The 8028-nt window shown below is 47.7% G+C and overlaps 1 protein-coding gene across 50 annotated transcripts in view; it reads right to left on the bottom strand.

Annotated features, from left to right (window-relative positions):
• Positions 1–600: 600 nt before the first annotated feature.
• CELF4 (CUGBP Elav-like family member 4) overlaps positions 601–8028 on the bottom strand; it is a 305620-nt gene continuing 298192 nt past the window's right edge. For 45 of the 50 annotated variants that reach the window (XM_070630057.1, XM_070630041.1, XM_070630024.1 and 42 more), the window contains one exon: positions 601–2213. The gene's annotated coding sequence lies outside the window, so the exon portion shown is untranslated. Of the gene's footprint in view, positions 2214–4192; positions 4280–8028 lie in introns of all 50 variants that reach the window. The other 5 variants (XR_011542688.1, XR_011542690.1, XR_011542689.1 and 2 more) reach the window with 1 other exon arrangement.

The raw sequence follows: 8028 nt of genomic DNA on the forward strand, positions 1-8028 counted from the left end.
TGTACCAGCCTTGGGCCCGCAAGGCACTGCTGGCCGGATTCCGAGAAGCACAGACCAACGAAGATGAGTCTTTTTTTTAAACTGTGCTTTATTTAGGGCTAAGCTGGAGAAAGCGTCATCCAATAGTTACAGAAGGTTACAAGGAGTTTTAGGGAGTTGAGTGTGAAAAGAGCAGTTTTACTGAACTGCAGCTGTTTTTTTTTTTTTTTTACAACATCTGGACATCCTAAAAGGAGGAGCCAAGAGAAAGAAAAAGAAAATTTTAAAAATAATAATTAACCAACAAAATAGACAGAAAGAAAGGAAAGGCAGAAGGCCTGAGAGGAACCAGATAGTTGTTCTCCTAAAGCAAAAAAGGAAAAAAAATGGTAGGTCCGAGAGCCCCCTGGCCTCCCGATGACCTGGACTATGAGAGGAGGGTATCAAGGCAGAATGCCAAAGCAAGTCTTCCCAACGGTGCAAATAAATTATAATAAATATGTTATACTTTAAAATATATGTGTTCTTAAATAATTCAGTGTTTTTTTCTGATTCTGAGTTTTTTTAAGCAATGTCTTTTTTAACTGCTCTAAAGTCATTTACCAAAGATAAATATCGTGCTTTCATTAAATAGTTTTCCTTGTTTTTTCTCTATCATTACAATTAAAAGTCCTACAAAATATGCAAATTTATTTACAGAAAAACAGAGCCGGCATCATTTAAACATCCCTGTTTTTCAAAATTCCTTGTAAACAGTTTCAGAAATTCTTCAAAGATTGTTTATTTTTCTCTCTCTTGTTTAAGGTTTTTGTGTGTGTGTGTGTTGTTTAGTCGTTTGAAGATGAAAGTTCCCAGGTCTCCCTTGCCCGGAAAGTCTCTGGAGCAAGCATGGAAGGCGAGTGAAGCGGAAGGTGTCGAGGGCTTGCGGAGAGCGGGCGAGCGCGCGCAGCTCCCGAGCGAAGCGAGGCGAGGGCGGCGGCGGCGGGCCTTCCTGCCGACGGCGCGGCCTCCACCGGTGGTGCGGAGCCAGGAGGCCCAGGTGTGGGCGAGTCCGGCCTGGCCCTCGGGGTCAACGGCGTCCGACAGCACTCGCAGGGAGAAGGGATTGATGCTCAGTCTAAACTCTACAAAAGTACAGTCCTACAACATCTGGGATTTTAGCAGTAACGCTAACTTCTATAGGTTTTTTTTTTCCTTTTTTATTTTTTTTATTTTTTGCTTTCCTCTAATTTTTCTTCTATTATATAGGTATTTTAAACTTCTCCTTTTTAAAATTCTGTACAACTATTATGATTTTAAGAGGGGGAAGAGTTAGAAGCATTTACAGACCTTTCACAACAATTATCTTGCCTTGTAAGTCCCTTTTTTCCCCTCCTTGTTTTCTCACACTTCACAGTTAGTTTTAATATTTTTGTTGCTTTCCCCAAATATCCACCAATTTGTTCATCTTAACAGCTCCATCAGACATATAATACAGAAAACCATAGGAAAGTGTCATAGACTTGAATGAGGGTAATCAAAGCGCCTCTCAAAGTATCAAAGAACTATTATCTTGCTGTTTTAAAAGCATTGAAGCATTATTTTTCCTTTTTTTTGTTTTTGTTATTTTGTGTTTTTTTTTTTTATTTTTTAATTACATTTTTCATAGAATCGCTCTAAGCTGTTTCAAGAACAGCCATGAGGCAGGAAGGAGGGTCGACTCCATTCCCCCTCTATTTGACATAGAGCTACACATCTGCAATAAAAAGTTTGGTCCTTTGGTCCCTAAATAGCTAAAGGAATGACAGATAGAGATGCTCAGTGGCAGCCTCCCAGCCGCCCCCTGGGGACCAGGCCCCACCACACCGCTTGCCCCAGCCTGCCTCAGGCGCCCGCGGGCTGGAAAAGCCCCGGGATCGGTGAGCAGCGTCTCTTCCCAGGTCCCAGCCCTTCAGCCTCCCCATCTGGTCTCAAGTTATTTTGTTGTAAAGTTGCCTTTTTTGTGTTTTTTTCCTCATTTTTCTTCATCTTCTTCTTCTTTATGTCATATTTATATTTTCCCCCAAACACATGCCCTCTGAACTCCATAGACGCTATACTTTCCTTGAAGAAATGTTACAGTCACAGAAAGTGTCTGGAGTCTTCAGCTTGATTGATATTGGCTGATATGTCAAAGATGTCATCCAACAGTTCTCATTTATAAATATATATAGAGAGAGGTTTGTTTTTTAATGTAGCCCGTTCAGCATCCTGCCCTAAAATGAAGAAAATCAGGGCTGATTAAGCCAAGAGAGGAACCACAAAATGCATCCAAACACCAAAAGGAACCTGCCTCAGGGGGTAGGGTGGGAGCTCTGGGGGATGGCGGGAGGGAGGGGAGAGACCAGTATGAGAATTAGTCATGATCATGATACGTAAAAAAGAAATTGACTCTTCCATTCAGAGTAAGAAACCACTGGGAGGCCTGTGGTGAAGATTTAGTTGTTGGGAGAAGGGTCTCGATTTGGGTTCCCTTAGACTTCTGGATTGCAGGATGGCGAGATCCAAGGGAAGAATTTGGGACTGTGGGATATGAATTCATAATTAAACTGATCTCTGAGGGATCGAGCCCAGATACAATATGTATACAGAAGCCTAGCAAACAAGAGAGCAAAAATCTAGCAGCCCAGCCCACTCCTCCCCTGCTAGAGGAAAAGAAGGAAGACAGATCCGTGACATGAATTTGGTTGAATGCTTGCCCAGTTTCCAGCCAACTGCTTCTTTCCCAAGGTCAGTAACTATTTGCGAGGCTGTGTATATATATGTATATCTGGATATATGTGTAGAACATATTCACCTGCACATATGTGGATATACGTGGATATGTGTGTATGTATATGCATAGATACACACATACACACACACACACACATAATATTTTTCTCATACATGCCAGGGAATTTAGAGGAAATTCAGAACCTCAAGAGAGGGGATGGGAGGACCTAAAGAAGTTGGGACGGATTTAATCATCAAACTTAATTAAATTAGACAGTTCTCGATTTCGTTTTGAATGGTGGCTTCTTGGTGTTTCATTTTGCTTTTAAGAAAAAAATCATGATCTGACTAGAATCAGAAGGAGAATGCTTAATCATTGTGAATTAACAAATGAGACTCATCTCCATTCTAGCAAGCAGCTTCCACTTATACATGGGGGTGACTGGTTACATCAAGAAAGTTAGGACTGCAAAGCCCCCACTGAGGGGACAACGTCATGCGTGTATCAATCCATGCTGGCAGGTTTTTCACACTGTTGATTCAACAAACAGCAAACCGTACACAGCAGTCTAAACAATTACAACACCAAATAAAATAATAATAAAATTAAAAAACACTTGTCAAGGACCCTTTTTCAGTTGTAAACAAAAAGGTGCATTTTGCTTTTGTCAGGACTGTTTTTTCCAAACCAACCGAAAAGCCCTCCCAAACCCCCGGTCGCCCGCCTCCCCTCCCCACATTTAATTTAGCAGAAGCGGCTACAATACAAACCTTACAATTGTTACCGGGCTCTCTCTCAGAGCCTCTGGCTTTGTGCTCTAGTTTTTTGGTTTAGAATTTTTTTTTTTTTTTTATCATTCTGTTACTGTAGAGATTTTTTTGGTTTTTGTTTTTCCTTTTGAAGTGAGATTTAAAATAGCCTAAGTGGAAAAAGACCAGACCTAGGAAAATGTCAATTGAAAAAGGCCCCCAAATTTCTAGAAAAAAATAAAATCACAATATTTTCAAGTGCAAGGAAATCAACCACGCATAAGATATTTTTTTAGATGTTTTCCTTATTTTTAAGAAAAAAAAATAATGGTTTGCATCGTTAAATGATCCCGTGTTCGAGAATTCAGGAATTCATCTTTATTTTTACTATTTTTTTATTCTTTTGTTTTGTTTTTTTCTCTATGTGACATCTAGAGAAGCATAAAAAACGCTGAACAAGAAAAACCAAACAACAGAAAGTAAAACCACTGCAAGCACCAAGAACGAAACGAAAATGAGCACAGCAAAAAAGATCGTGGCAGCACAAAAGTCAAGAAAATGCACGTGTGATCATGACTGGCCAATCATCAACTGATACGACATCCAAGAAAAACGCTCCAATCACAGCACCTCCACGAAACTTGACGGCAATTGTCATGCAACCGATTCTTAGCCTTGTTACATGACGCCATCATGTCACACTGTGAACTTTGAGTTGATTTGAACTTACGGATGGGGGACTGTTTTCTCCACTCTCATGTGATTACGTGAACTTTATTCCTAGCTCAGCGCGAGACTGTGGTGGATTTGACTGGCCCTGGTTGGGTTGTTGGAATTTGATTGAATGACAAAAGAAGAAAAGATTTATATATATATATTTATATATGTAGAGAGAGAGAGAAAGAGAGAGAGGACAAGAGAGTGTGGGCAAGGGGGAAGGAAGAGGCAGGGACAGGTCGGGTGGGGTCGGGAGTGTGGGAGGGCAGGGAGAGTTGGGTTGAGGGTGAAGAAGGGCAAGGAAGAAGTTAAAACAAAATTAAAAGGAAAAATATTTATACAGCACAGACCACAGCATCAATCTAAAAGCTCTGATGAGAGAACAGCAGTCAAATCATAAAAGAACTGAAAAGAACTCAAAGGATGGAGGAAGCCGGCAGACAAACGACATGGGCACGTCAGCACACACACACATACACACACGCACGGTTGTTTATGCAGACACATGATACACTGTGAACAGTAGCAGAACCTCACACAGGGCCACTAAGGGCATCCATCATGCGTCGGGAAGAGGAGGGGGGGCGTGGGTGGTTTGGCGAGGGGGCTAGAAAAAAATAAAACAGCCCCTCAAGCCACCATGGCCGGCAAGCAGATGAGGGAGCACGCTCTCTGCTTTATATTACCCTCGATTCTTTCTCTCCCCCAGGAGCTGAGCTCTCCTCACCCTCCCAGCCTTCTGTGGCTTCAGCCTGTGGACCAGCAGGGGGCGCCTGTCAGGGTGGCCCTGATTTGGCAGGTAGGTCAGAGGCTGGCTAAGGTGACTGCTGTATCCCTGGGGTCCACCCATGACACACTTTGCTGTCAGAGTACGGTCCACACCGACAGCGACTCAGCCCTCCCACCCTTTCGGGTCCCACCTTGGCCACCATCCCCAGTGAAGGGTGTCTCCACCGCAAGAGCACCCACTGCACGATGTTATGATCCTCTCCCCTTCCACTCTGCCTCAACCCTTTTTCCTCAGAACCTTCAGAAAATGAACACGTTTAGTTTTGAGACTTAGGGTAAATCACATCTGCATTCTTGGACTTCTAGAAACACACCTTGGCACTACCAGCTTCACTTCACGATCACCTCACACCCTGTGCTTCCCTCCCAATGTGGCCTAAGTGGGGCTGCTTCTGGGCATGTGAAGCCTTCAGAAGCCCCGCAGCTCTGACCTGTGAAAAGACCACATGGAGGGCTGTAGGGCGCCCTGCAGGGTGGGTAATACCAAGGACAGTCCACCAGAGAGGGGAGTGCCATGGCCCTAGCCGCTGGTCTCTGCCGCTGTCACTTTTGCTCTGCTGACCACCCCTATTCCGCCACCTCCTTCTCCGTCCCTTTATACCCTACAGCCCTCCACGTTCAGCTTTCCAGAGGGACCCAGCTCGCAGGCTCTGACCTCCCTTCTTTACTGGTGGAGCCCTAAGTGGTTGAGGCTGAGCTCCCCTCTCAGTCAACCATCACTGAATTATTCCACTTGAGTCGTCTCCTGCTCTCTTCACCACCGCACAGTTCTTTGCCCCCACCCGAGGATTTGAGAGTCCCCAGCTCCACCCCTTCCTCATGGTCACCCTTGCTTGAGCTTGCTCCCCAGCTCCTGCTCCCCTGCAGCCCCAGGGTCTGTGCCCCACCCTAGGCACCATTTTTATCTGCAGGGTTTCCAATCCACCAAGCTTCTACATGCAGCCAACTCCACTCTCAGCTTTGTGGTTTCCTTCAGGGAGTGTGGAAGGGAAGCCTGGCATCGTGAAATGTCACTGTGGATAAGGTGCAAAGCAGCTGAGAGGTGACTCTATTTTAAGTCCAAACCCAGCTTCCAGCTGTGCCTTCAGAGAAGAGCTCACAGCCCCTCTTCCTCCACAGACCCTGCCCTGCCTGCGCGTATGTGGGGTTCCTGCTCTTCCAACAGCAGGTCTCCCTCACTCAGACCAGTGCCCACCGCTTGCCCACCAAGTCCTGACATGCCACCCTCCCCTACATTTTCACCCCTCCTGGAAGAAAGCCCTAAGACCCACCCAAGACATCCAACTGGCAGGTCCCTTTGGGTGGGAGAAGAGGCCTAAGAACTGAGATGGGCAGTGCCATCAGGTGTCAGCTACGGCAACTGCAACTAAGGGACTCCTGGGCACTCCCCTCCTTCCCGCTTCACCCCACTCCTGAGCACCTCACGGGCGCCCACTCCTCTGTACTTCGCCATGCTCCTTGGCCCGCTCGAGCTTTCCTCCAACTGCCCATCAGCACCTGGCACGGTCCAGCACGCTGGAGATTCAAGGCTGAGCTTCACACAGCCTCTCCTCAAAGGTGCATCCAGCGAACTTTCTCATACACCTCTCTTCTCTCACACGCGCTTGGCCCCCCCCACACAAACACACTCTCACACTCACTCCACCCCTAAGGAGCCTCCCCAGGGATCTGCGTGTGCACAGCTGATGACTCTCTTCCTTAGGGAGCAGCTGCACCTCTGCCTGCAGGGGTGACCCCTTCCGGCCACCCTCTGGAAGAGCCTCACAGAGCCCAGCCCTAGAGGTGGCAGCAGGGTCACTGCCCAGTGTAGAGGAGCTTGAATCAAGCCTGGGAGCTCCAACTCAAGACACGGATGAGGAAATTGTGGTCAGGCTGAGCGAATTCAGATGCTAGGTCCTAAACACAGCTGGGCTCAAGCCAGAGAAGGCCCAGGCCCAAAGCCATGACGCAGCCCTGGACCGGTCAGACCTGAAGCTCCCGTGCCCGCCAAGCTTGGAGCAGACATTGTGCAACAGCACACTCAGGGCCAAAGCCCAGGGCTCAGAAGGGACGGGACGCCCACTGGAGTGAGACATGCTGCCCAGTGTGTTCTCCAACCGCAGAAGCACATGCTAGGGGTCTGCGAGCCCACCCTCAGCCTGGGGCCCAGGGTGTGCTGGCCAGCTCGGCGGTAGGACAAGGGCCTCAGGTATTCCGCCTGCTAGCTGTGGACCTGGCCATGTGGGCATTTTTGCCACTCTTCCTGCCTTTGTTTCCTTCCTCTTAGTTTCCTGGTAAAGATTTCTTGGAGAAACTCCCATCTTAGCACAAGATAACAAGCCGGAGCAGCCAGAGGAGCAGAGGCAGCAGGGAAGCCAGGAAGCCCTAGAGGAAAGAGAGCCACACTCTCAGGAGACGTGGAGATGCCAAGACCCAGCCAGATCCCCGGGCCTCACTTTAAGGAACCAAGGCACAACCTGGCTCCTCCCAGCAGGGGGCCCCGCCAGGGCCCCTCTCCTTCCCCAGACCTATACTCTCCATTCTGACTTGGCCACCAGGCCTGCTGCCCCTGCAGCCTTCACCACTGTGGGTGGCCTGCCCCAGCCCTGAGACCCCCCTCCCCGTCGCAGCTTTGCTCCTAGCCATGGCTTGTCCCTCAGCCCCTGCTCAGGCTAGCCCTTCCCATCTGAGGACGGAGGACTTATCATTTGTAAACACCCTTTACTGGCCTGTGAAATCGTGCAGGTTTTTAGCTGCTGTGCATGCTGTCTCCTCCCTCACTGGCAGCCTGACAGCAGCCACTTCTCACTGCAGTCCCCAAGCGTGCCCCTGATCTTAGCAGCCCCTTTCAGTGACAGCCTCTGACAGTCTTGGGTTGGGGAGCCTGAAAGTTACCATTTGTTAAAATGCTGCCTAAATGGAGATTAAAGGTCAACTCTCTTGTAGGAGTTATGTCACATTACAGTTTTTTAGAAGACTGCTCAGTAGGAAGGAGGTAGTCAGATGGCTAACCCCAAAGAAGTGAGATGTCATGACAAGTGCCCTCTGATAGTCAGGACACTCTAGGGTAGGAGGGATAGG

Source organism: Equus przewalskii, chromosome 7 (genome assembly GCF_037783145.1).
Source record: "Equus przewalskii isolate Varuska chromosome 7, EquPr2, whole genome shotgun sequence".
In the NCBI taxonomy this organism is placed as follows: domain Eukaryota; kingdom Metazoa; phylum Chordata; class Mammalia; order Perissodactyla; family Equidae; genus Equus; species Equus przewalskii.